This window comes from Mustela nivalis (assembly GCF_964662115.1).
Source record: "Mustela nivalis genome assembly, contig: HAP1_SCAFFOLD_1605, whole genome shotgun sequence".
NCBI lineage: Eukaryota > Metazoa > Chordata > Mammalia > Carnivora > Mustelidae > Mustela > Mustela nivalis.
The window spans coordinates 6,928-33,824 of NW_028135059.1; the positions used below are offsets into that span (position 1 = coordinate 6,928).

General features: G+C 40.7%; 1 long non-coding RNA gene and 1 pseudogene across 3 annotated transcripts; one reads left to right on the top strand and one right to left on the bottom strand.

Moving 5' to 3' along the window:
• LOC309857950 lies at window positions 1-26,835 on the top strand. 2 transcript variants are annotated; one of them, XR_014307990.1, is made up of 5 exons: window positions 1-86; window positions 2,078-2,284; window positions 3,388-3,609; window positions 24,766-24,877; window positions 25,384-26,835. It is a non-coding gene; the product is annotated as an uncharacterized lncRNA (long non-coding RNA). The 2 variants fall into 2 exon arrangements; XR_014307991.1 differs by having other exon boundaries at window positions 4-86; window positions 2,173-2,284.
• LOC309857949 (spermatogenesis-associated protein 31D1-like) lies at window positions 5,358-8,343 on the bottom strand (annotated as a pseudogene). Its single transcript has one exon. The product of its transcript is annotated as a spermatogenesis-associated protein 31D1-like (transcript).
• Window positions 26,836-26,897: the final 62 nt, after the last annotated feature.

Sequence of the window (26,897 nt, forward strand, 5' to 3'; positions counted from 1 at the left end):
GGAACCTCTCCTTAGAAATCCCTTCTGCTACTGGCTCTTCTGTCTGGGAGTTTCTGAACTCTGCTGGCGTGCCAGACTGTATTGAGGTAAATATGTTCTTAGTTTTTGAGAAAAGTAGATGATTAAGCCAACTATTCAAACAGTGAAAAAAAGTGCTGTAAGTTGGGAAGCAAGGACAGATCCCTGAGGAAAACCTTCCAGTATAATAGGAAGGAAAGAGAAAAGAAGGGATAGGTGTTCACATCTTGATTTTGTTACTCTTTGAAGTTTTTTAATGATGAAAAGTTCTGGTGACTTCTTATTCCCCTGCCGTGGTCCAGCACATCCGCTCAACAAATGAGACAGGAGAACTTGTAGAAAAATGAAATCGTTTTGAGTACTTAAGTAAGAGAATTGACTAAAAAACAATCATATGAGGTCGGCCAAGACAGGGAGCTTTGTTTCCTTCACTGGTGTGCCCCTAATGCTTCGAAGAATGCCTAGTGCACACTAAACACTGAAGGAACTAATGGGTTGTTTTCAGGGATCGTTGAAGCTGACTAATAACTATAGAATATTTATGGTGGCATCGACACAATTCTTGTATTGTTTTTATACTACATGAATCACCCCTTTATTAGAATACAGGTCTACAAAAGACACAACTACCTTTTACCCGGCTTGACAGATGAAAGGCGAATGAAAAGCTGTCAAAAGTAGAGTTCTTAGATGAGGAGGAGCAGGGAGCTGGGGGGAATTGGAGGGGGAGACAAACCATGAGACACTGTGGACTCTGAGGAACTAACAGAGGGTTTTGGAGAGGAAGGCAGTGGGAGGTTGGGTTAGGCTGGTGGTGGGTATTATGGAGGGCACGTATTGAATGGAGCACTGAGTGTGGTGTGTAAACACAGAATGTTGTAACACTGAAAAGAAATTTTAAAAATAATTTTTTTTTTAAAAAAAAGAGCTCTAGGTTTGGAATTAAGTGACAAACAGGTTTTCCTTGGAGAGGGAGGAAATGAGACAAAACATTCTCAGAATGTTTTCAGATGGACAGGGAGATGTATAAAGTGTCTTGTAGTTCCTTGACTAAGTTGAAGAATTGGCATAGTGAGGGCATAAGCTGAAAGGATGAACTCGGGTGGAATGTCAGACTGTTCAGATGGCAGAAGTGTTCCTGGTGATAAGTTCTAGGATATGGCCATAACTAAACTGAAATGAAAGTAAAGGGCTCAAAGATGAGAAGGGGTGAACAGTGAGAGACCAGATTATTGGATATTCTATCTACATGGATGCTGGGGATTCTTCTTATCCCTAAGTTTCCTCAGAATCAGCGTTTCCTGCAACTCCAAGCTTTACTCATGGCATAACTCTGGATAAGAAAGCAGAAATGGGGCAGAGAAAGAGGTCTGGAGTAGACATCTGTTTTATTTTTGATACCAAGCATTCATTCACCTTCTGGAAACAGTCCCAAACCTTTATTGACCTCTAGGGAACTAACCCTATTCTCAGTCTCAGTCTATGGGCAGGTGGAGTTGTCTTTCCCTAACACTCCTATTTTAAGAATGCATCTATAACTCTGGCTTGGCCAAAACATGATTTTATTCTTTTGACAACAGTGATTGGTGAAGGGTGGGCAAAACTGAGCCAAAAGTGGAGCCAATAAGGCACAATGAGATTTTCTGCAGGGACTACTGAGAGAGACAACTGCTTTTAGCTACACTTAAAACTTGGAAGATACACTTAAAGCTTCAAAATTGTCTGACAGTAAATCCGTCCAGAATGCCAAGAAATGGATAGAAAGTGAATCTTGAAGGCATCAATTGAGCCCCATTATGAACCCTCATACCTTAGTCCAACCTTGTTCCCAGACCTTTTCAGGTACCTAAGTCAACAGATTCTTTCTTTCTTTCTTTCTTTCTTTCTTTCTTTCTTTCTTTCTTTCTTTCTTTCTTTCTTTTTTTTTTTTTTGTCAGTTAAGTTGTAATTCCTGTCATTTACATCCAAATACTTTCTCACAGTATAAGGGGGCTATCTATCCCTGGCTACCTCTTTCATGCTAGTCCACTAAATATATATTACATTCTCTGTCCTTCAGGTTGCCCTTCTATGAGAGGGGATTAAGAAATCTGCATTGAGATTGCAGCCCAAGATGGCAGAGGAGTAAGAGACCCTACTTTTGTCTGGTTGCAGGAAATCAGCTAGATAGCTATCAAATCATTCTAAACACCTGTGAAATCAAGGGGCGATTGATGAAAAGAACACCTGCAACTCTACAAACAGAAAAGTGACCATGTTCTTCCAGGTAGGAGGTGGAAAGGAGAAAATCCGAGGTGATATATGGGAAGATAATCCATGGGAGGAGGAACCCGCCGTCACCAGGCTACAGGCAAGTGATAGAGTAGCAGAGCACAAAATCAGAACTTTCAGAAGTCAGCTCCAGTGAGGGACTTCCCTGGCTAAAAGACTCCGAGGTGCCAAAGCAGGCAGAATCATAGCTGGGGCAGTGTGTCTCAGGATTCCCGGGATCACAGAAAGAACAGGGGTGCCTGAGTGTGACAGAGTTCCCAGGCATCAGAGCCTTCAAGACATAGGTATGTGGAAAATATCCAAAAATGCGAGTATGTGCTCTAAGATCTCTAGTACTGCCTTTTCCAATAGTTGAGTGACCCATTCTCTCTGATGTTCAAGCTATGAGAATTAAATTTGAGATGATGGATGTGCTATATTAAATATATTAACAAGAATAGAAATTAAACCTTGCAACCTGTAGGGTTCCCTTCCTCTATAACATTGGCTAAGTCTACAGAAGCTGAAGGTTACTTCTACACAACTATGGTCTGGGAGCTAAGGCAAAAGAGAGAGACTGTGGTAGAGCTGGATGAGCCATATTACACCAGCTTCCCTCCCCATCCCCCAGTTTGAATACTGGTAAGTCAGGTGGTTCTCAGGGTTTATTTTACTTAACCATTTAGGATAAACCCAAACTACTTTACCTCCATATATCACCTTTCCTTCCTTCCTTTGGATGCTGCAGTCTCTTTGATGGTTACTTACCAGGTGCCACTTCATTTAGCCATTAAACAGTTTTGACCTTAATGACTTGGATATGAATGAGGACAAAAATCCACATGGCACCTTTGGCCACTTTTGCTTCAGCAAACTGAGTAGGGTATCCAAGAAGAAACCCATGCATTAGGAAGTCTTCTGAGAAGATTCTAATAATCCCCACTTCTGGTGTTCACACTCTTGTGTAATTACACCTCCCCTTAAGCATAGGCTGGATTTAGTGATTTGCCTCTGAGTGATAGAATAAAGGAAAGGTGATAGGATGTCATTTCCATTACTAGTTTCCAAAAGATTGTAACTTCTCTCTTGTTTGCAAACTCTCTCCTTGCTTTGATGAAGTAAGCTGCCATGCTGGAGAAGCCTACTTGATAAGGAACCAGCCAGCTCCAGCCAAGAGCCAGCAAGGTACTGAGGATCTCATTCCAACTGACTTTGAGGAACTGCATCCTGCCAGCAACTATGTGAATGAGTATGGGAGTTGGTCCTTCCCCAGTCAAACCTCCAGATGAGAATGTAGCCTCAGCTGACATCTTAAATGCAGCCTTGAAGCAGAGAATCCAGGTAGGCCTCACCCAAATTTCTGACCCACTGAAGCCATGAGGCAATAAGTTTGTATTTTTTAACCCACTAAATTTTGGAATATCCATTACACAACAAGATAATTAATGTACCCCCTCAGTTAATGTAACCTTGGGGTGAAATGTTGTGTTGAAATGGTATCATTTGGCCTGAGTAGCCTCCAGGAGGTGAGGCCTAGATGACATAGTATCCTACTGGACAAATAGTTTGGGAGCATATGAAAGACAGTTTTAATCAAGTTCTAGACTTTAAGGGTTTTCTCACTATTTGTAAAGGCCTGAAGGTTTTCAGAGTAAGCATGTTATACTTTTTATGAAAAAAAAAGTAAATATTTTATTTAAGGATTTTTATTTATTTTTTTGACAGAGATCACAAGTAGGCAGAGAGGCAGGCAGAGAGAGAGAGGCAGAAGTAGGCTCCCTGCTGAGAAGAGAGCCTGATGTGGGGCTTGATCCCAGAACTCTGAGATCATGAACTGAGCCAAAGGCAGAGGCTTAACCTGCTGAGCCACCCAGGCACCCCCAAAAATGTAAATGTTTTAAATACAGGACATCAGAGCAGAACCAAATAAAGGACCCCAGGATAAAAGTGAGAAGGCCCCTGTCAGGCTTTGTACAAGGAGCTGGTGCACTTGTAGAAGCCAAAAGCGTTAACTATGAAGAGTTGAACACACTGCTTCCTTTACCTAAGCACAAGCCCCAGCCCCAGTCCCAGTGCAGCACACAGAGAATACCACTCTCTATTAGAAGAAATATTTATTGAGGAGGATTAATATTCTTGGTTGTGCTGAGGGTTGTTCTCATCAGAGGATATACTGTCATGAAAATTGTGAAGCTTCCTCAGTAAGGACTGAATGATTTCTTTAGAGCAATTTTCCTCCCTGGAAGTTCTGGAGAAGCATTTTCTGCCTGAGGAAAAGAGTCAAATCGCTTAACATAGTACTTTCGTCAGGGTCACCCCTGGTGGCCCAAAGGACCTGGCATACTTGATGCACACAGGTGGGGCTTGGATGAGGCACAAACTCCCCAGAGGGCAGAGAAGAAGGGGATTGACCCCAGCTTAATAGCTGATCCTTGAAGGCTTCAGCTTTCCGGGGATGTCTGATCCTGTCTCTGTTATAGCAGACACTTGTAAGATGGTTCTGGTTAGCACAGGCAGCTTCTTGGCTGCAGGACTTGATACTTGCCAGTTTCTTTTGTTGTGGGTCAGAGAAAGCCCAGTAGTTAGGGGGGAGGTCTCTTGTCAGACCTGTATTTCCTCCTGCTGCTGGCTTAACTATGAGGCCTCAGATCAATACATACATGCCAGCTGCTCTTCTAGGACATTCCCAATGGTAGTGAGCTTGTGAGCTTCAGGAGGCCGATCACTCCCAAAAGTAGCCACACTTTCAATTGGGTCTTGGTGCTACAGTAAAATGGACATGAACTTGGCTTTTTGCAGGGGACATTCTTTATGCCCTGAGATTCTTTTTTTCTTGGAATTGATCCACTGAGAAAATTGCCTCATCTTTTTTCTGAAGTAACTTTCAAGGGGAAACTGTTCATTCTGTGACAGAGTTGGGGAAGCACTCTCTCATTTTCCGTCCTGTGCATGGTGGCTCTCCTCTCTGCCTACAGATGTCCCTACACCTGAGTTGCCACTTTTGCATTTTTTTGCTCTGGAATCCTGAGGTCTTACTTTCATTGCACTTTTACTTTGTGAGAAAATCGTAGGCTGGCCCTTACAGAAGGTCAGCTTTGAGTCCCAGGATTCCTCCTGCTGCCCGTGCTAATTCTGCTGTCCTTCAGTTGGACATGCAGCACCTGGGATGCTTCCAGGTCCCCGCTGCACACACTATGTGACTGAGTCAGTGAAGCCTTGGAAGTCAAGCTATCTGAAGGAAGAGGCATGTCAGGGGGACATCCTTGAGCCTGGTTATGCTCCTCACTCTCCAGTTTAAACTTTAACTCACTCAGGATATGTCTTGTCAGGTCTGATTGTTTAGAATCTTGGGGAACCAAAACTTTTGGTAAGGGGTGTTCCATGGTCAGGGCAGTTTCTACCTTACTCATGTTGACATTTATCCATTTGGACCTTCCCAACTCACTACTTGTCAAGGTGTCCCAAGATTGGGATTGAAGGGTACACAGCTCCTTGATGCTGAATATATCCCTGGACAGGTTGGACATGGAAAAATGTTCTAAATTATTCTCCACCATCACTTTGCCCTGTTCCATTTCTACTCTTTTACTGGAACTCACATTCTCATGCATTGACTCATGTCCAGCCCCAGCTTGCCTTGTGGGTACCTCTGGGCCACATGTGTTGTCTGGTGCAGTCTCACTGGGTCGCACTTGAGCTCTGATGCTGTGTGTAAGGGACTGAAAAGTCTGGCTGCCCGACTCAGCTATCTGGATACACTCTTCAGTCTTATGGTCAGTGTCAGAGTGTGATGCCTTCAGGCCCCTCTTTCCTTCACTGCTCGCAGATGACATAGTGGGGAGAGGATGATCTGCAGTGGGGACTGACTTTGTTGTTCGCACGCTGTTTCCCAAAAAAGGTTTAGAGCTTCCCTCAAGGGGTTTAAAAAAAGTCTGCTTTGGAATCCACCCCAGAAATATGCATGGCTGAGAAGTGAAAGTCAAATTGGGGGAGAGGCCATGTTTTGGCTTCTCTCAACATCTAGAATTTTATGGATTCAAGAACCCTGAGTGGTAGACCCCACCTCAGACTCATGTGAAATCTTATAATATGGGTCTCTAGCACCTGTCAGGATCAAGAAAAGAATGCTCTAGAGTGGTGCTCTGGCAGTAAACCCTACCACCATTGTCTTTTTAGAATCTCTGTTTTCCGGAGCATTCTAGGAACTCCAAGAGAAAGGCAATATATTGTCATCAGCCAGCCATGAATAACACACACCTATAGGAATCCTACCTGTGATCTACCAAAACTTCTTGCCTATATGTAAACTAAGAATACTTTTCATTTGATTCTGTTCTGTGTCCTTCCTTGAGGTATTTATTAATTCATTCTCTGAGTGATTCCTTGAATGATACACACAGTTACTCATCTCCAAGGCAGCCCTCACACTGTTCACTAGATATCATTCTGGGACCCTTTGTAGGCTATCTTCTGAACTCTTCTCTAGGATATACCTAAGATTCCTCCTCATATCCTTCCTCAGCTGAAACTTTGTTTGGACACTCTCATGGAATCTTCCGGGGGGGACTCAATTCAGTCTTTGCTAGATCCCGGTTACTATGGCCCTGACAGAGAATTATGAGTGAACATGTCTGCCTTTTTGCTGAGAGAGTTCTGATGATTTACGCTGAGGCTCCATCACTGCTAGAGAATCTAGATTTCTGCAGTCATGGAGGCATCAGTGTGGGATTACCTTCCTTGGGCTTTGTAACTCCAATGTCTCCTGCGGTTCACAGATGATATGAAAATGGCCAGGAAAGATTGAGACTGGTACATAGGCATGGGATGGCCAGCAAACCAATGGAAGGTTGGGAGCTCAAGGACAAATGGTTTCTTCAGGTTTCTGGAACACAGGGACTAAAGCCCACAATATTTCTTGTTGCTTCTGCAACACGTGCCATCCCAGGTGTTGATTTTCAGTCAAGATAGGAGATTCTGATTCATTCTTGGATGTATTGAAAGAAAATCTACTGTCCCTAATCAGGGATGAAGAAGGTGGTATGATCTGGAGGCAGGATTGAAAATGGGAGTAGGTGTTCACCTGAGTGAAAGGCAGGGGCTGGTATGGGCACAGGGTTTGAGGCAAGGATTGGGGGTGTTCAATGGGGAGAGGAAATGGTTGGGAATGAGGAAGTGGTAGAGATGCTTGTATTTTGATGGCAGAGGTATTATGAATTCCATTAAATAAGACAAAGTGAGACTCTAGTGGGGAAGTACTACTAGAAAACAGGAGAGTGGCTACTAAGGACTCACTGTGCAAAGAAGGAAGACCCCAGAAGAGCTGGCTATTTTTCTGATGCAAAGTTTTCTGCCAAAGCCTTGACATAGAGGAGATGTTGATAAATAGGGGGCTTCTCTGGTTTGCCTTCAATATTCCAGCCAGTTTTGGGGGCTGTGTTGACCTGTACATCAAACAGATGCAACAAATTCCCTAAAGTTACCCACTGGTACTCTGACCACATTTGTTTGGAAAATGGCCCCTCCTCTTTTACTTTCTCTAAAATTTGGAAATCCATTCTCTTCTTCATTTAACTGTCTAAGAGAGCCTGAAAGTTAAGGTGAGGGAAAGAAATTCCACTGGCCTCCTTGTGCTTAGTAGCAGAATCTCTCCAGAGATCAGTTTCTGGTTGATGGAGGTAAACTTGCTCATCCTGAAAATCAGAGTGTGATAATGTAGGGAGGAAAGGAACATATTTTTGGCATGGGCCTGTCAGGATAATTCTGAACCTGATGGGTCTGAGCAGACACTACCTCTGATTGTGGGGACATAAGTAGACAACCCACCAGGGTTATCTGGAGATGACTTCTCAGGAACAGGTTTCAATGAGATGGAAATTGACTTAGATTGAATCACATTTAAAGGGCAGTCTGGCAGTGGTGAAACAGAGTTGGTAGTGCATGATGACAAGCAAATGAATCAGTGGGATTCCCTGTCCGAGACAAATTCGGTAAGAGGTTGATACCCTGTGAAATGGTGGGGTCAAGAACAGAGATGTTATTCAGAGGTAAAGTGCCCTCTGGTTGTCTGATCTTCATATGGTAGGAAAGATGTCAAAGGAAGGGGTAGATGTATGGAATAGTTCCCTGGGAATAAGGAATCCTAGGTTCTTGGCTCTAGTGACAGGGAGTGCTCAGGGGTGAGAGTCAGAAAAAGTCAGCTTAAGGGGTCATTAGGTTAGGTGAGAAGATGGAGGGGATTGGGGGAAAGACTCAGACAAAGAGGCTGGTATTAGGTCTCCTGGAGCAACTGTAGAGAAGTCAGGATGAAGTGAATGATGAGTGAGCCACAGGAGCTATAAAACCAAGGGGATCAGAGAAGGAGTAGCATCTTCCAGGGTCTCTGGACATAATAGTTGATGAAAGTGGATGGTATCATGATGCCAGCCTAAGGGGCTGTGCGAGACAGGAGGTAAAAAAATGTAACCAGGACCAGAACAAACATATGTGACCCTGGCTGGTGTGGCAAAGTTTGCCCCCCACCCACCAACACCCCCAAGACTTTCAAATTCTAACTCTGAGAATTTTCCATCCCATGTCAATTCCAGGCTTCCCTGAAGCCCTAGAAAACACATAGACTCTGCTTAAAAGAGGGGTACAGGAAAGAAGGTAATGTTTACTCACCTTTACACAAGAGCAAGCACCTTTCTTGTCTTGCCTACTTCTGACAAGTTCTCTACCCTGGGAAACCAGGAGAATAATGAAAAAGAAGCAGGAGATCCTATAAGAGGCAGAATAGAGTGTCCTTTAAAGATATCCTTGGTGGATTGGACTTGGAGAGCTCCAAGAATTAGGATACATGGTCAAATGATCAACGATAATAATAACACTTACATTATTTGATCATTCAAGATGAATTTTTGTATATAATATCTATCCCATGTAAAATACTAAAAATCACCTTATGTGGAACATAGGTCAATGGTTACCTCAAAGAAGTTGAGTACCCATGATGTCACAGGTCTTTCAGAAGTTCTGACTCTATCATGTATAGCCAGAGAACAAGCCATCCAAAGTTCTGACTCTAAATGTCTCACATGGCCTCCTATTGCACAGCACCCATTGCCCAGATCCATCAGTCATGACTGAGCCTGGTCATGGTCAGAGTAGGGAATCTGAGAAGGGTTTTGCACTCTGACAGTGTTTCCATGAGCCTCTCCTCTGAGGCCTCTGTTTTCTGAGAGGTAATGTATCTAGCAGTTGGTGTCCTCAGAGATCATGGGCCTGAGCCCTCATAGAAAGGAAAGGAAGGGCCAGCTCAGGTGGAATACGCAGAACCTTACATTTCAGAGTCCCACCTTTCCTCCTCTTGGCTCTTCCCTGATGCTAGAACAAAAAGAAAAGAATGAGGGGTGGGGACTCATCTCTCACTCTTCTCTCAGAAATGGAGACATTCTTTATCCAAGAATACCAGGACTTTAATTTATAGAACTTTGTGTTGCTTGCTTTTCTCAACTTTTAAGGTGATAAAATATTTTTAATATTTACTTTGAAAAACAAAGGAGGATTTTATCTGGGAGGTCCTCACTTGATATTCTCAGTCAGAGTTCTTTGTTCAACCAAGACATAGAATCTGAAGCCTGAGAGTCACATCAGTGCTCCATTAGATAGACCCTGTATTCTAGGATATAGCTCAGACCCCAGTCTCTTCTCAGAGGCTCAGCACTCTTCTGATCAGCCCAACGTGAAGGCAGGCTTGATTGGGTGATGCTTGACATGGAGTGTGACTCATGATCAAGACCTGGGAAAACTTGTTTTCTTACACAGACCTCATACTCTCCAAATAGCCCAATCCAGAACTGCAGAATTCCTGTTATTGGGCTTTTACCCAAGACCTACCACCATACCCAAATAGACTATGAATTATAAGTAGAAACGCTAGCACTTCCTCAATCCTTCACCCTGTCAGATCGCTTTTCCTAGAGGAGCTAATGTCTATACTTTCCTTAGACTTCCCATTTTAGGTGTTTCTCTGACCCTACCAAGCTCATTTAGAAATATGAGAAGAGGAATAAGAAAATAAAGAGTCATTCTCTGAAGGGCAACTTCTGGCTCCAGATCTAACATTTTAAAAGCCTGGGAGTCATCATTTCAGTCTGTGAAAGCAGCAAAATGCTGAACGGACTAAAAATTAATGACATTTCTTGGAACCACAGTGGCAAACCACTACCTCAAATCTTCTGAGAGTGTCAGTGCAGAAAAGCATACCTAAGATTCACTTACGTGAAACAGAAGGCACTGGAGGCTCAACAGTGCTCTCCTGGTACAAAACTCAAACAGACACTTTGACAAATTGCTGGAGGATGCATATGGGCTAGCTTGAGAGTGAGAAACTCCTGGGGTCACAATCTAATGGGGGCCTCCCATTTATTTATGGGTTATATTACCAGGAACCCCACCTGGTTCTCATAGTAAAGAGCTACCAAAAAAAAAAAAAAAAAAAAAAAAAAAAAAAAGCACTTGTTTCTGACAGGGGAGTCTAGTGTCAGACAGAAAGGAGAAAGGTAACCCATTTTGAAAACATTGTGAAATATTCCCAGAGTGTGTTCCATAACAGAAGCCTACTCAGCAGGGAAAAGCCTACCAGAGCTTTATGCCCCATGGGAGAAGGTAAATTACCCAACTACAGCAGCCACCTCTAGCTTTCCTCTCTCATCTATAGAGTGGAAGAAAACAAATCAAAAATCTCTGAAATACTAGTGAACATCACAATCCAGGAACATAAGGCCATTAAAAGACAAATGATTAATCATCTACCCTCCCCTGACACCTTACTACAGTATTGACAGCTCTGGTGTAGGAACAGGATCATAGCTAAAAAAAGAGCTGGAATGTATAGGTTTTATTTAGGGAGATTTAGGGTAACCCAAAGACACTAGGGGAGACAAAAACAAGGACGGTAGAGGAAACTACAACTTCTGATATGTGTAGCTACAGTAAATATTAAAGACAGGCCAACACCTAACCAGATTAACATAAGACTTCACATTAAAGGTCTCTTTATTTCAGTTCCCATTACCCAATACATCATGCTTGGCTTTCAAAGAAAAATTACAGGGCATGCTAAAAGGCAGGGAAAAGCAAACTGATAAGACAAAAAAGCATCAGATGTACATTCAAATATGACACATTTCAGAATTCTCATTACACAGAAGCTAAAATAACCATGATTATTATGGTAAGGGCTCTACTTGAAAACATAGACAATATAAGAAATTAGATGATGCATGTAAACTGAGAGAGGGAAATTCTATGAAAGAATCAAAAGGAAATGTTGGAAAACAGAGCAGTATGACAAATGAAGACTGCCTTTGATTAACTCCTCTGTAGGTTGCATAAAGTCAAGGAAAGAATATGTGAGTCTTTAGAAATGCCAGTAAAAACTTTCCAAACTGAAATACAAAGAGGAAAATAATTTTCTTAATGCTAAAATCTAGAATATCCAAGAACTGTATTTCAAACTATATAACAGATATGTAATTAGAATACCAGAAGAAAGAAAGAAAGAAAGAAAGAATAGAAAAAAATAACATAATAATGGCCAAGGAGTTTCCGAAATTAATAACAGGTTAGCAATACATTGTAGAAGTTCAGAGTATGCCAAGCAGGGAAATATTTAAAAAGTCTATACCTGGACATATCATATTCAAACTGTATGAAAACAAAAGATAAAACTTTGAAATAATCCAGAGGTAAATAAAAACGCTACCTCTAGAGGGAGAAAACATGAGAATTATGACCTATCCTCATAAACTGTGAAAGTAAGAGATTGGAGTGAAATGTTTAGTGTTGAAAAAAGAGCCACCAATCCAAAATTTTGTATCTAATGTATTATCCTGCAAAAGTAAAAGAAATAAAAACTTAGACAAATAAAAAAAGGGAGTTCATCAGCAACAGATCTGCCCTTCATAAATGTTAAAAGAAGTTCTTTGGTGAGAAGGAAAATAACTCAGATCTACATAAAGGAAAGGAAGAGAAGGAATGAATGAGGATCAAATAAAACTTTCATTCATCTTATTCTCAATTTACCTAATAATAAAAATGATAGTGTGTTGGGTGATTATAGTATATGGATAAGTGAAATGAATGGCATCAGTAGTACAAGGGACAGGAGGAATTGGACACTCCTGCACTATCTATGAAGTGGATATGAAAGTGGACTTAGAGTAGTTGTAAATATATAATACAAACTCTAGGGCAACCACTAAAATTTTTTAAACAGAGAATAATTGATTGACTAACAAAAGTGAGAAAATAGAATTATATATAATACTTTTTTTTAAAGATTTTATTTATTTATTAAATAAATAAATAAATAATTTTAAAAGATTTTATTTATTTATTTATTTGACAGACAGTAGGCAGAGAGGCAGGCAGAGAGAGAGGGGAGGAAGCAGGCTCCCTGCGGAGCAGAGAACCCGATGCGGAGCTTGATCCCAGGACCCTGGGATCATGACCTGAGCCTAAGGCAGAGGCTTTAACCCACTGAGCCACCCAGGCGCCCTATATAATACTTTTTTAAAACCATAAAAGGCAGAAAAAGAGGTGATGAATAGGTATAATGAATAGCAAACAGTACGGACAAGGTAGAGATATTAATCCTACTATATTTAATAATCACTTGGGGGCACCTAGGTGTTTCAGTAGGTTAAGTGGCTGCCTTCTGCACATGTCATGATTCAAAGGTCCTGGGATTGAGCCCTGCATGGGGCTCCCTGTTCAGTGGAGAGCTTGCTTCTCGCTCTCTGTCTGCTGCTCTGCCTACTTGTACTCCCTCTCTCTGTCAAATAAATAAATAAAATCTTAAAAAATAAATAAAATCACTAAATGGAAGTAATCTAAATTCACCAATTAAAAGAGGAGACTGTCAGAGCACATTAAAAAAAAGACCTAATTATGTCTATAAAATACTCAAAGTATAATGATACAGACAGAATAAAAACAAAAAGACAGAGAAAAATGTACCATGCTAACACTAACGAAAAGAAAATAGGAGTAATTCTATTATTTTGGACAAAACAAACTTCACAACATGGAAAATTATCAGAAGTAAAGAAGAGCATTACGTAACACCAAAGATGTCAATTCTCCAAGAAGACAGAACACTACTTAACAGGTACACATGTAAGAACATAGTGTCTAAATATGTGAGGCAAAAACTGGTATAATTGCAAGAAAAAATGGATGAATCCACTGTTATTGTTGGAGATTTCAACAGTCCTAATCAGAAATGGGCAGATTCGGCAGGCAGAAAACCAGTAAAGATATAGTCACCCCAAACAAACATCATCAATCAACTTGCTCTAATTGACATCTGTAGAATACCTCATCCAACCACAGAATACACATACTTCTCAAGCTCACATGGAACATTCGCTAATATGGACTATATTCAGGGCCATAAAACACACCTTAACAAATATAAAATAGAAATCACACAAAGTATGTTTTCAGACCATAGTAGACCTAAATTAGAAATCAACTACAGAAAGATAACTGGAAATCCCAACATGTTTAGATTAGATTAAATGACACACTACTCATACACAGGCCAAGAAAGGAGACTCAAAAGAAAAAATATATTTTAAACTAGATGAAAATTAAAATACAACTGAAGGGGCACTTAGGTGTTTCAATCGGTTAAGCATTTGGCTTTTGGTCTCGGCCCAGGTCTTGATCTCAGGGTCATGAGTTCAAGCCCTGTCTTGGGCTCTACACTGAGCATAGAGACTCAAAAAATACAATACAATACAATACAATACAATACAATACAATACAATACAATACAATACAATACAATACTTAAAATTTGTAAGATTCAGCAAAAGCATCATTTGGAGTTGTTATGAATTCATCTATTTGAAAAGAAAGATTTAGTATTTCTGAGAGACTTTACTTACCTGATTGACATCTCTGTTTCTGAAGTACTGGTAAACACGGTTTCCTCTTTTGGTAGCACAGCACCAGAAGAAGGAGCCCCAACTGACCCAGCAAGGCAAGACTGAGCAAGTGTAATTGGAGTTCAGCCATGGTGCAGTAAGTCTTCTCAGATGAAGATGATTCACACCATTGCAAATGCACTGCTGCCTCAGGCAGCTGGGCATGGAGAATCCATGTGCTAGAATAGAGTTCCAGGCCCACAACACAGGGCATTAGAACAGACACCAAAGTTTCCTGAGTGCTGGGGAGGGGACAGCACAGGATAGAGAAACTCACATGCAACCCTTCCCCCACTACCCAGCCCAGCAGATGTGTCCATCCTTCCTGGTATGTTAGATGCCTCCAGCCTACCTTCCTGCTCCACCTGGTCACGTATCATATATTGATCTTAGTGAAATGTTCTCGGTCCCCTGTTGCCCTGATATTACCTGAGACCCTTCTCTCTACTTGGTGATCTCACTCTGGACCTCAATTCGTTTCTGAAGGATTGCTCTACCGTGGGAATTCATCCTCAAGATATTCTCTGCCTTCAGCTGAGCTCTCCCTCATACATCTTTCCCTGTATGAAGCCAGAAATAGACTCAGAAGCAGCCCCACCCCCATAGCTCTTCAAAAGTATCCAAAAGTAATGAATACCAAAAAGTATTCAAAAGTTCACTAAAAAGCACAGGAAAGCAGAATAGCCTGTACCAAGGAACAGAAAGCATGACAAAGAAGGAGACAAGGACATGACATACCCATGGAACTGAGGCAAACAACTTAAAAGCTTTTAGTAATTCTTTCATTTCCCCAAATCCCTCTTAGGCTATTCATGCCCTACAGGTTCTCTCCCACACCTATAGTGTCTCTCCCTGCTGCTCCCTCTTCCCTCTCTGTCAAGTCCCCCTTCTCCCCCCAACATTTTTAAAGATTCCTTTATTTTACAGAGCAAGGGTAATGCATCACAGCAGACCAAGCTCACCTTGATTTAGGAAAGTGGGCTCCTCTAGCTTAATGTCTAATGAGCACAACTGTAACTACACCTAGCAATACCTTTTGGTTTTTGAAGGACACCTATGTTTATTTCTTCCATGAAAACTGTTTTCCCACATAGCTTCTACCTTTTCACCAAAATACCTTATTGTCATCTCTACCAATGTTAAATAATAATGTCATTTTTGTTGATGGTTATATGTATTTATTTCTTCTTCCCATGCTACCTAGTCATATAATAATTGGAACCCTTATGGCTTCATTATTTAGATTATAAACTGTTGAAATTAAGCCCTGTATCATTTCCTTACTTGACTTGCTTACATTCCCTCGCTGATGAATCAGTCTTGGCCCTAGACACCCAATCCTTTCCCTCCCATATGAGGAGGGTTTGCCAGTAAAGACAGCCTTCTTTTTCTCTCTTAACCTGTTCACAGCTTCACCAATGTCTCTCCCAAAAGAAAGTAGACTTCTAACCCGCCCAATTTCACATACCCTACCTTGACTGCAGGACATATGTCTGTTAAGAAAAATCCCTCCACATATCTTTGAATTTCTGGAATTGTTTTTAAATAGGCCTCTAGGACTCACAATTATAAAAATGTCCTTTAAAGTCTGAGCAAGATAAGCTCCATCCAAAAAAATTTTCAGGTGAGAAGGGGTTATAAATATGGCCCATTGAATTGATTTTTCAAACTTGGCCTTGTTCTTAAAGAGGCTAAGAAACTGATCCCAATTAAAGTAAACTAAAGATACACAGCAACTGGATGTAGTATGTGATTCCAGTCTAAATCCTGTAAGGAGGTTTACACATACACACATACACACGCGTGCATGCACAGAAAAGACATTACTTGAAAAATTGATAAAAATGGATTTGAGTGGGAATATAGTTAAAAGTTTTACATCAATGTGAAATTTACCAAAAAAGATAACTGTGCTATCAGAGAATATTCTTTTTCATAAGAAATAAACTATGAAATATTCCGGGAGAAAGTGTGTGATGCATAAAATGTACTCTCAAATATTTAAGAATGTATGCATAATTTTCATATGCATATATATGTTTTCCTATATATAGAGAAGGGGAAGGAGAAAAGGAGAGACAGATTGTAAACCAGTCAAAATCTTAATAGGTAAATCTGGATAAAGGGTATATGGCTTTACCATCTATGGCTTTACCATCTATGCAACTTTTCCACAACTTTATTTTCAAATACATTCTAAAAATGAATTTAACCCAACCTTTGAGATTTCTGTCTTTGATTTGAGAAGCTACAGCCTCCACCATACCCCAACACCAGTTGTGTGCAATGCCAACTGTAAAACAGTTGTCTCAAGTTCTGTCCAATACAAGAAACGTGTGATCTTATCTGCACATTTGAAACATGGTAACATTTCAACAAGGTTTTACAAAATTGGCAAAGACCACCCACACTAAAAAAAAAAAGGCTTTTAAAAAATTAATTTATTAATTTTTAGAAAAACAGTATTCATTATTTTTTCACCACACCCAGTGCTCCATGCAATCTGTGCCCTCTATAATACCCACCACTGGTACCCCAACCTCCCACCCCCCCACCACTTCAAACCCCTCAGATTGTTTTTCAGAGTCTGTAGTCTCTCATGATTCACCTCCTCTTCCAATTTACCCCAACTCCCTTCTCCTCTCTAACACCCCTTGTCCTCCATGCTATTTGTTATGCTCCACAAATAAGTGAAACCATATGATAATTGACTCTCTCTGCTTGACTTATTTCACTCAGCATAATCTCTTCCAGTCCTGTCCATGTTGCTACAAAAGTTGGGTATTCATCCTTTCTGATGGAGGCATAATACTCCATAGTGTATATGGACCACATCTTCCTTATCCATTTGTCTGTTGAAGGGCATCTTGGTTCTTTCCGTAGTTTGGCGACCGTGGCCATTGCTGCTATAAACATTGGGGTACAGATGGCCTTTCTTTTCACGACATCTGTATCTTTGGGGTAAATAACCAAAAGTGCAATTGCAGGGTCATAGAGAAGTTCTATTTTTAATTTCTTGAGTAATCTCCACACTGTTCTCCAAAGAGGCTGCACCAGCTTGCATTCCCACCAACAGTGGAAGAGGGTTCCCCTTTCTCCACATCCCCTCCAACACATGTTGTTTCCTATTTTGTTGATTTTGGCCATTCTAACTGGTGTAAGGTGATATCTCAATGTGGTTTTAATTTGAATCTCCCTGAGGGCTAGTGATGATGAACATTTTTTCCTGTGTCTGATAGCCATTTGTATGTCTTGATTGGAGAAGTGTCTGTTCATATCTTCTGCCCATTTTTTGATATGTTTGCCTGTTTTGTGTGTGTTGAGTTTGAGAAGTTCATTATAGATCCTGGATATCAACCTTTTGTCTGTACTGTCATTTGCAAATATCTTCTCCCATCCCGTGGGTTGCCTCTTTGTTTTTTTGACTGTTTCCTTTGCTGTGAAGAAGCTTTTGATTTTGATGAAGTCCCAAAAGTTTATTTTCGCTTTTGTTTCCTTTGCCTTTGGAGACATATCTTGAAAGAAGTTGCTGTGGCTGTTATCGAAGAGATTACTGCCTATATTCTGCTCTAGGATTCTGATGGATTCCTGTCTCACGTTGAGGTCTTTTATCCATTTTGAGTTTATCTTTGTGTATGGTGTAAGAGAATAGTTGAGTTTTATTCTTCTGCATATAGCTGTCCAGTTTTCCCAGCACCATTTATTGAGGAGACTGTCTTTTTTCCACTGTATATTTTTTCCTGTTTTGTCAAAGATTATTTGACCATAGAATTGAGGGTCCATATCTGGGTTCTCTACTCTGTTCCACTGGTCTATGTGTCTCTTATTATGCCAGTAGCATGCTGTCATGGTGATCACAGCTTTGTAATAAAGCTTGAAATCAGGTAACGTGATGCCCCCAGCTTTATTTTTGTTTTTCAACATTTCCTTAATGATTTGGGGTCTCTTCTGATTCCATACAAATTTCTGGATTATTTGCTCCAGCTCTTTGAAGAATACCAGTGGAATTTTGATCGGAATGGCATTAAAAGTATAGATTGCTCTAGGCAGTATAGACATTTTAACAATGTTTATTCTTTCGATCCAAGAGCATGGAATGGTCTTCCATCTTTTTGTGTCTTCTTCAATTTCTTTCATGAGTGTTCTGTAGTTCCTCAAGTACAGATCCTTTACCTCTTTGGTTAGGTTTATTCCCAGGTATCTTATGGTTCTTGGTGCTATAGTAAATGGAATCGATTCTCTAATTTTCCTTTCTGTATTTTCATTGTTAGTGTATAAGAAAGCCACTGATTTCTGCACATTGACTTTGTATCCTGCCACATTGCTGAATTGCTGTATGAGTTCTAGTAGTTTGGGGGTGGACTCTTTTGGCTTTCAATATAAAGAATCATGTCATCTGCAAAGAGAGAGAGTTTGACTTCTTCATTATCAATTTGGATACCTTTTATTTCTCTTTGTTGTCTGATTGCTGTTGCTAGGACTTCTAATACTATGTTGAACAAGAGTGGTGAAAGTGGGCATCCTTGTCTTATTCCTGATCTCAACGGGAAGGCTGCAAGCTTTTTCCCATTGAGGATGATATTTGCTGTGGGTCTTTCATAGATAGATTTCATGAGGTTCAGGAATGTTCCCTCTATCCCTATACTTTGAAGCATTTTAACGGGGAACAGATGCTGGATTTTGTCAGATGCTTTTTCTGCATCAATTGAGAGGACCATGTGGTTCTTTTCTCTTCTCTTACTGATTTGTTCTATCACATTGATTGATTTGCTAATGTCGAACCATCCTTTTAACCCAGGGATGAATCCCACCTCGTCATGGTGGATAATCTTTTTTAATGTAATGTTGGATCCTGTTTGTTAGGATCTTGTTGAAAATCTTAGCATCCATATTCATCAGTGATATTGGTCTGAAATTCTCCTTTTTGGTGTGATCTTTGCCTGGTTTGGGGATCAGGGTAATGCTGGCTTCATGAAAAGTGTCTGGAAGTTTTCCTTCTGCTTCAATTTTTTGAAACATCTTCAGGAGAATAGGTGTTATTTCTCTTTGAAAGTTTGGTAGAATTCCCCAGGGAATCCTTCAGGTCCTGGGCTCTTGTTTTTTGGAAGGTTTTTGATCACTGCTTCAATCTCGTTACTAGATATTGGTCTATTCAGGTTGTCGATTTCTTCCTGGTTCAATTTTGGTAGTTTATAGTTTTCTAGGAATTCATCCATTTCATCTAGGTTGCTAAGCTTATTGGCATATAACTGTTGATAATAACACCTGATGACTGTTTCTACTTCCTTGGTGTTAGTTGTGATCTCTCCCTTTTCATTCATAATTTTATGAATTGGGGCTTTGTCTCTTTTCTTTTGGATTACTGTGGCCAATTGTTTATTGATCGTATTGATTCTTTCAAAAAACCAGCTTCTAGTTTCATTGATACGTTCTACTGTATCTCTGGTTTCTACCTCATTGATCTCAGCTCTAATCTTGATGATTTCCCTTCTTATTTGTGGAGTTGGTTTGATTTGTTGTTGATTCTCCAGTTCTTTAAGGTGTAGAGACAGCTGGTGTATTCTGGATTTTTCAATTTTTTTGAGGGAGGCTTGGATGGCTATGTATTTCCCCCTTAGGACTGACTTTGCTATATCCCATAGGATTTGGACCGAAGTGTCTTCATTCTCATTGGTTTCCATGAATTGTTTTCAGTTCTTCTTTGATCTCCTCATCGATCCAAGCATTCTTAAGCAAGGTGGCCTTTAGCTTCCAGGTGTTTGAGTTCCTTCTGAACTTTTACTTGTGATTGAGCTCCACTTTCAAAGAATATGCAGGGACTAATCTCAGTCTTTTGGTATCGGTTGAGTCCTGATTTGTGACCCAGTATGTGGTCTATTCTGGAGAAGGTTCCATGTGCACTTGAGAAGAGTGATTATTCTGTTGTTTTAGGGTGGAATGTTCTGTATATATCTATGAGGTCCATCTGGTCCAATGTGTCATTCAATGCTCTTGCTTCTTTATTGATTTTCTGCTTCGATGATATGTCTGTTTCTGAGAGAGGCATGTTAAGATCTCCTACGATTAGTGTATTCATATCAATATGACTCTTTATCTTGATTAACAGTTTTCATATGTAATTGGCTGCTCCCATATTGGGGGCATAGATATTTACACTCGTTAGATCATCTTGGTGGATAGGCCCTTTAAGAATTATGTAGTGTCCTTCTGTATCCCTGACTACAGTCTTTAGTTTAAAATCTAATTTATCTGATATGAGAATCGCTATCCCTGCCTTCTTTTGAGGCCAGTTGGCATGAAATATGCGTCTCCATCCCTTCACTTTCAGTCTGGGTGTATCTTTAGGTTCCTAATGGGTCTCTTGTAGACAACATATGGATGGGTCCTGTCATTTTATCCAATCTGCAACCCTGTGCCATTTTATGGGCGCATTTAGGCCATTCAAATTGAGAGTGATTATTGATAGATATGTTTTTATTGACATTGAGTTACCTTCGAAGACTTTATTTCTGTAGACTGTCTCTATATTTCTGTTCAATACTATTCTTAGGATTTTTCCTCTTTTATAGAACCCCCTTTAATATTTCCTGCAGTGTACACTTGGTGGTTGCATAGTCTTTTAAGCCTTGCCCGTCTTGGAAACTCTTTATCTCTCCATCTATTTTGAATGTCAGTCTTGCTGGATAAAGTATTCTTGGCTGCATGTTCTTCTCATTTAGTGCCCTGAATATATCTTGTCAGCCTTTTCTGGCTTGCCAGGTCTTTGTGGACAGGTCTGACGTTATTCTGATGGGCTTCCCTCTGTAAGTAAGGAGCCTCTTTTCCCTGGCAGTTTTCAAGAGATTATACCTACATTTATAATTCCTCAATTTGACTATCAGGTGTCGTGACGTTTTTTTGGAATGTAGAATCTTGGGTGGAGACCGTTCAGCCTCTAGTACATGAACGCTGGTTCCGTTCGCGAGATTGGGAAAATTTTCATGAAGGACTTGTTCCACTATATCTTTTAGACTTCTTTCTTTCTCCTCCTCTTCAGGGATTCCAATAATCCTGACGTTGGAACACTTTATGGCATCATTTATTTCCCTGATTCTGTTTTCGTGGTTTCTAAGCTGTTTGTCCCAGGCTTCCTTCTGATCCTTTCTCCCTGTTTGTCCTCCAGATTACTAATTCTTTTGAAATTATATGCAATATAAAACAAAAAACAAAGAACAAAAATTCAACATCAACATTGCTTACTAACATGGGACACCTAATTTCCTTTCTCTCCAGTGCCACCAGGTTGCTCTTCTTCTGGATTTTGCAGTGTGAATTGATTTGCCAGCTCTTTGTTTGCTCTGCTAGTCAGTTACCAGTCCTCCACCGGATTTCCATCTTCCAAAAATGTGTTGACATCCTTTGGCCTTTATGCTCCCCTTCTTGTCATCTTTAACCACTTTTAAATCTTTTCTTTTAACAGCTTTATTGAAATACAGTTCACATACCATAAAATTTACCCTTTTAACATGTATAATTCCTTGATTTTCAGTATATACTTTACCAGTCAATTTTAAAACGTTGTAATGACTTAAGAGAAACAAATCTGCAACCTTTGCTATTATTCTCCTCTCCTCTCCTCCCTCTAGCTCTAAGTTGAACTACTTTCTGCTTCTAGATTTCCCTATTCTGGATATTTCATATGAATAGAATCATATGTGGTCCTTAGTTACTGGCTTCTTTCATTTAACATGTTTTCAAGGTTCATCCTTGTTTTGACATGGATTGGTCTTTTTTATTCCAAAAAAATATTATATTATGGGGATATGTTACCCATTTCTCAGTTGAAAGATGTTTGAATTGTTTCCATCTTTTGACCTTTTAATAAGATAGCTGCAAATATTTGTTTACAAGTTTTTGTATAGACATATGTTTTCATTTCTGGGGAGCATATACCAAGAAGTGGAGCTGCTGGGTCCTATGTTAACCCTATGTCTAACATTTTGAGCAACTGCCACACTGTTTTCCAAAATAGCTGTACCATTTTTCATTCTCACCAACATTGTGTGGGAGTTCTAATTTCTCCACATTCCCACTAACATTTGTATTCTTTTTGATTTTAGCCATCCTTGTGGGTATGAAATTTTGGCAAATATTGATTTTGATCTGTATTTTTCTTTTTTTTTTTTTTTAAAGATTTTATTTATTTATTTGACAGAGAGAAATCACAAGTAGATGGAGAGGCAGGAAGAGAGAGAGAGAGGGAAGCAGGCTCTCTGCTGAGCAGAGAGCCCGATGCGGGACTCGATCCCAGGACTCCGAGATCATGACCTGAGCCGAAGGCAGCAGCTTAACCCACTGAGCCACCCAGGCGCCCTGATCTGTATTTTTCTGATGGTCAATGATATTGAGCAGTTTTCATCTAATCTTTTACTTTTAATGCCATTTTGGAAAGAGGGGAGTGTTTGATCTTCTCCATTATAGGTGAAACACAGTAGTTTATTTGAAAAGTAACAGGACAAATTTTTCTTCTAAATATTTGAAAACCCATAGTGTCAAGTCTTTAACAACATATACAGTGTTCTTCTATACTTTTTGCATATTACAGTTACTGAGAGATTAAGGGAAAGTGAAATTGTGCCCTGAATTTGCTCCATAGGATTACTTCTTGTGTGGAGTTCAGGAATTCATTCAAATGGCTCCTTAGGGTTGAGTATAAGGCAGAGCAGAACTGATTGCCAAAGCCTCTAAAGCCCAGTGCCTTTTCAACACCAATGCTGCATACACCTGTTGTGAATACGTGCATAGCACAGGTAATAAATACCAAAGAAATGTGAGAGCGTCAATGTGGACACATAGCGTATGTCTCAGAGATGGATGGCAAGGTGTTTTAAAAGGGGGTTTTGCACTTAAATCACAATGTATCAAACCCACCCAATGATAACAGAGCAAGTTCGGTAATGGATATGTGGGAAGTTATATTGTTCTATGTGCTCTTAGACATGTTTAAACATTTCTGTAGTAAAAATCATAAAAAAAAAAAAAAAAAGATGTTGGGTGCCTCATAAGGACAGAGAGGAGTCAGAAGGAGACCGGACAAGGGTAGATCAGTCCATTAGGACTAGAACTTAGCTCTCTCTCAATAAAGACATTTCAGAAAATATATTTCCTTTAAGATTGGGAAGGAAACCTCTTTTCATATAACAAGAAGGAAGAGGAAAATGAAGAATGGGGAAATTTTTTTGGAAGGGTTTTGTTTTGTTTTGTTTTGTGAGGATCTCCATCACTGCTTTCTTGCTCCTCTGTGAGCTGTGGTCCAGCACATCTGCTGGGCAAGCGAAGATGGCCTAAGTTTGAGGGAAGTAAAGAAAATGTGAACTAGATCTGAGGGCCACCTGGGTGACTCAGTCAGTTAAGAATCTGCCTTCGGTTCGGGTGATGACGCTGGTGTCCTGGGATTGAATCCTGCTCCTTGCTTGGCAGAAAGCCTGCTTCTTCCTCTACCTCTGCCAGTCGCCCTGATTATGCTCCTGCTCTCTTTCAGATGAAATTAAAAATAAAATAAAATTATATATGAGAACACTGAAGAGAGAATGTACTATGGAAAGAGTGACCTAACCCCATTTATTTTGTTCAAGTAAGTCAGTCTTGGATAAGTATTCGTGGAATGAATGAATGATTTCCAGGTAGTGCTGGGGCTGGATTTTAGTTGGCATCAGTTTTGACATGGGAGATTTAATCCAACAGTAATCAGTTACATACAGAAAGGCATTTCTAAAAGAGGCAGAGATACAAGATTTTGCCAGACAGGAAGGACTGAAGGGGATTAGATAGGGTCATCCACTTGTACTAGAGCCTGTTTTGTTTCTTTTTAATCAAAGGATGGCTGATACAATATCACATTAGTGTCAGGCATACAAATCTATGCTGTGTTATGCTCACCACAACTGCAGCTACCACACATAACCAGATAACATTGCTACAGTACTATGGACTCTATTTCCTATGCTGGACTGGTGTTTTTTACATGCTGATTACCCGACAAGCCATCAGTGAGGAAAGGAAGAACAAGGCCTTGCTGGATAGGCAAGAAGTGGAAAGTGGATGATGTGGAGTAGAAAAATTAATGGGGAATATAAGCTGGAAGGACAGGGGCATGAGGCAGAGGGACAGAATGTCAGACTATAGTATTCCTGATGACAGAAGTATTCCTGGTAATAAGTTCTGCAGGGTGGGGGGAAGTACACTGGATTGGCCATAATGGACTCTAAACTGAGATTATGTAGGAACAGGCAGGCTGAGTTTCTGGCTGATCTGTCCGCGTAGATGTTAGAGCCTCCTTTACCCTCCCCCCTCACCTCTTCAGGTTCCCTGCCCAGGGCCCCATTCCACCTATTGTCCCCCTCAGGGCCTCCACAGCGTCAAGTCTGCATGCTTTCAGTGACCCCAACATTCAAATAGTGTAGGGTCAATGATAACCTGGACAAGAAGCTACAAATGGGGTAGTGAGAGAAGTCATGACATTTTTTGTTTTGTTTTGTTTTAGCCCTGAGCAGTCCTGAGACTGTCCAGAAGACTACCTCAAGCGTTCTCTAGCACACTCACCGCATTCTGAGTCCTAATCTGAAGTGGAGTTGCCTTCCCTCAAGAGCCCCATTGTAAGTGTGGGAATGTGTGCCATCTTGGAAAAAAAAAAAAAGGCATTCCATGGTGTTCCATGGTAAGCCCCCAAACATCTATATCCTCATACACAGTCTAGAACTCACCTCTGGTTCATAAGTTGCACGGGATGAGCTACCATGGCTCCACTAAAGCCATGAATATTAAAGGTGGCAGACCTCCATCCTAGCCATAGTAAATGCTGTATCTTATATATTGTCATCGAATTTGGATGGAAGACAGGCACCAAGATCACATTCCCCCAAAGGGGATGCCATGCCTGACAGCCTGCAGGTATTGCTTGCATACTCAAGGAACAGAGCCATTCCTTTTTGGTTTAAGTCATCAGTATGCAGTGCCAGGTTCCAGTCTGCTTCAAAGTGGTGGTGCCTGGATCAGACTGAGGAAGGAGGGGAGCGGGACAGGGTCCTGAGAGGGGGATTATTAGACATAAACTTCTGTTTTACCAGCAAGGTTTCTCTTTCACCTTTTCATTTCTTCAAAGGTTCTTATCCTGGAAGGTGGTATCTGCCTTGTCAACATTCCTACCACTAACAGCTAAGTGATGCTTTTGTTCTGCAAGAAACACCTTCAGTCCAGCAGCCTGAAGAAACACCCAGGGAAGGGAAGCACTTCTGGTGGAAATCTCAGTGTCAACTTTGACATGACTCACAAGACAGATACTTCAGCATCATCTAGGGTATTCTTTGACGCTATCCCAACCAGCCCAAGATCAACCCAAACAACACCCTGCACCCCAAAAAATGCTCCGATTCAGAGTACATCCACCTGTGGGATCCCCTGATCACTGACTTCTAAATAATGATTAAGCTACTGTAACACAATAACAGTGAAGAAACAGCAGTGGCTTAATCATTATTTTCTGAAAACTATACCTGTCTTTGATCTTCCTTGGATACAGAAGACTTGCTGTAAAGGGTGTAAAACACAATAAGGGGAGAGGTGTGAGCTACTATATATTTTCAGTAAGGATAAGCCATAGGACAGGAAAGGAGCCCATCTCTTCACACTGCATAAGAGAGGGAATGGGCTTTTGAGGGTCTTGGACAGCACATGATACATACATATGTCCTAGGAGGTCCAGGAAATTGGTCATCCTTTAGAAGCCGCAGGAAGAAATCAGTAACAGCGTAACTGATTTACCCAAACCCCAGGCTCCTAACAGAGTAGACAGAAGGGAAATTATTTTATTAGAGAAATATTTATTCCTCAAAAGGGATTATTTTAAGGTAGAAAGTGCCACAAAACACAGTGGAGTTCTTCACTTATGGGCTCCTAAGTTCTTTATCAGAATCCAACCTCATTACATTATCTGAAGAGTGAACTGGGACACTCAAATATTATCCTCTGGACCATTCTCTGGGATGCATCCCTGATCCTTCTTCAGTCATCATTTTCTTCTCCAGATTTTTGTCCTTCTCCAAATCATTATTATCCTTCTCCAGGTCATCTTGGTAATTTGCCAGGTCACTGTACTCTAGCTGAGGCATTTCCGGATCCTCCACATACACACGTCTAGAGAAACTCAATTTGACGTAACTCTTTAAAATTACAGTTCCCTGAGCGTCCATGATGGCCCCCAGACTCAAATAGCTGTAGAAGAGTACTCGGACCAATCACCACTGCGAGAGACCCATAGATCCTGTAGGGAAGAACCCACCAGTGTTGGATGGACCTCTTTTGAAGGAGCCTCTCTAGTTTGTTTGTTTGTTTCCACGATTCTTGTCACTGAGAGGAGACTGTGCATGACGGATAGAGATAAAAGCACGACCTGGGAGGGGCAGATTACAACTTGGGCCTTAGTGGCACAGGATTTGGGAAAATGGTTATGAGCAGAAGGACGGTAATCCTCTTGGGATCTTTGAAAAACAGTGGGTAAACCCAAAATTGTTCCTGCCCCTAGTGCAACATGTTTCATTCCAAATGTTATATATCAGTTGACATAACGCTCAGATGCATTCTGAGGTCTGTAAAAAAAACACTCAACAGGTCTTAATG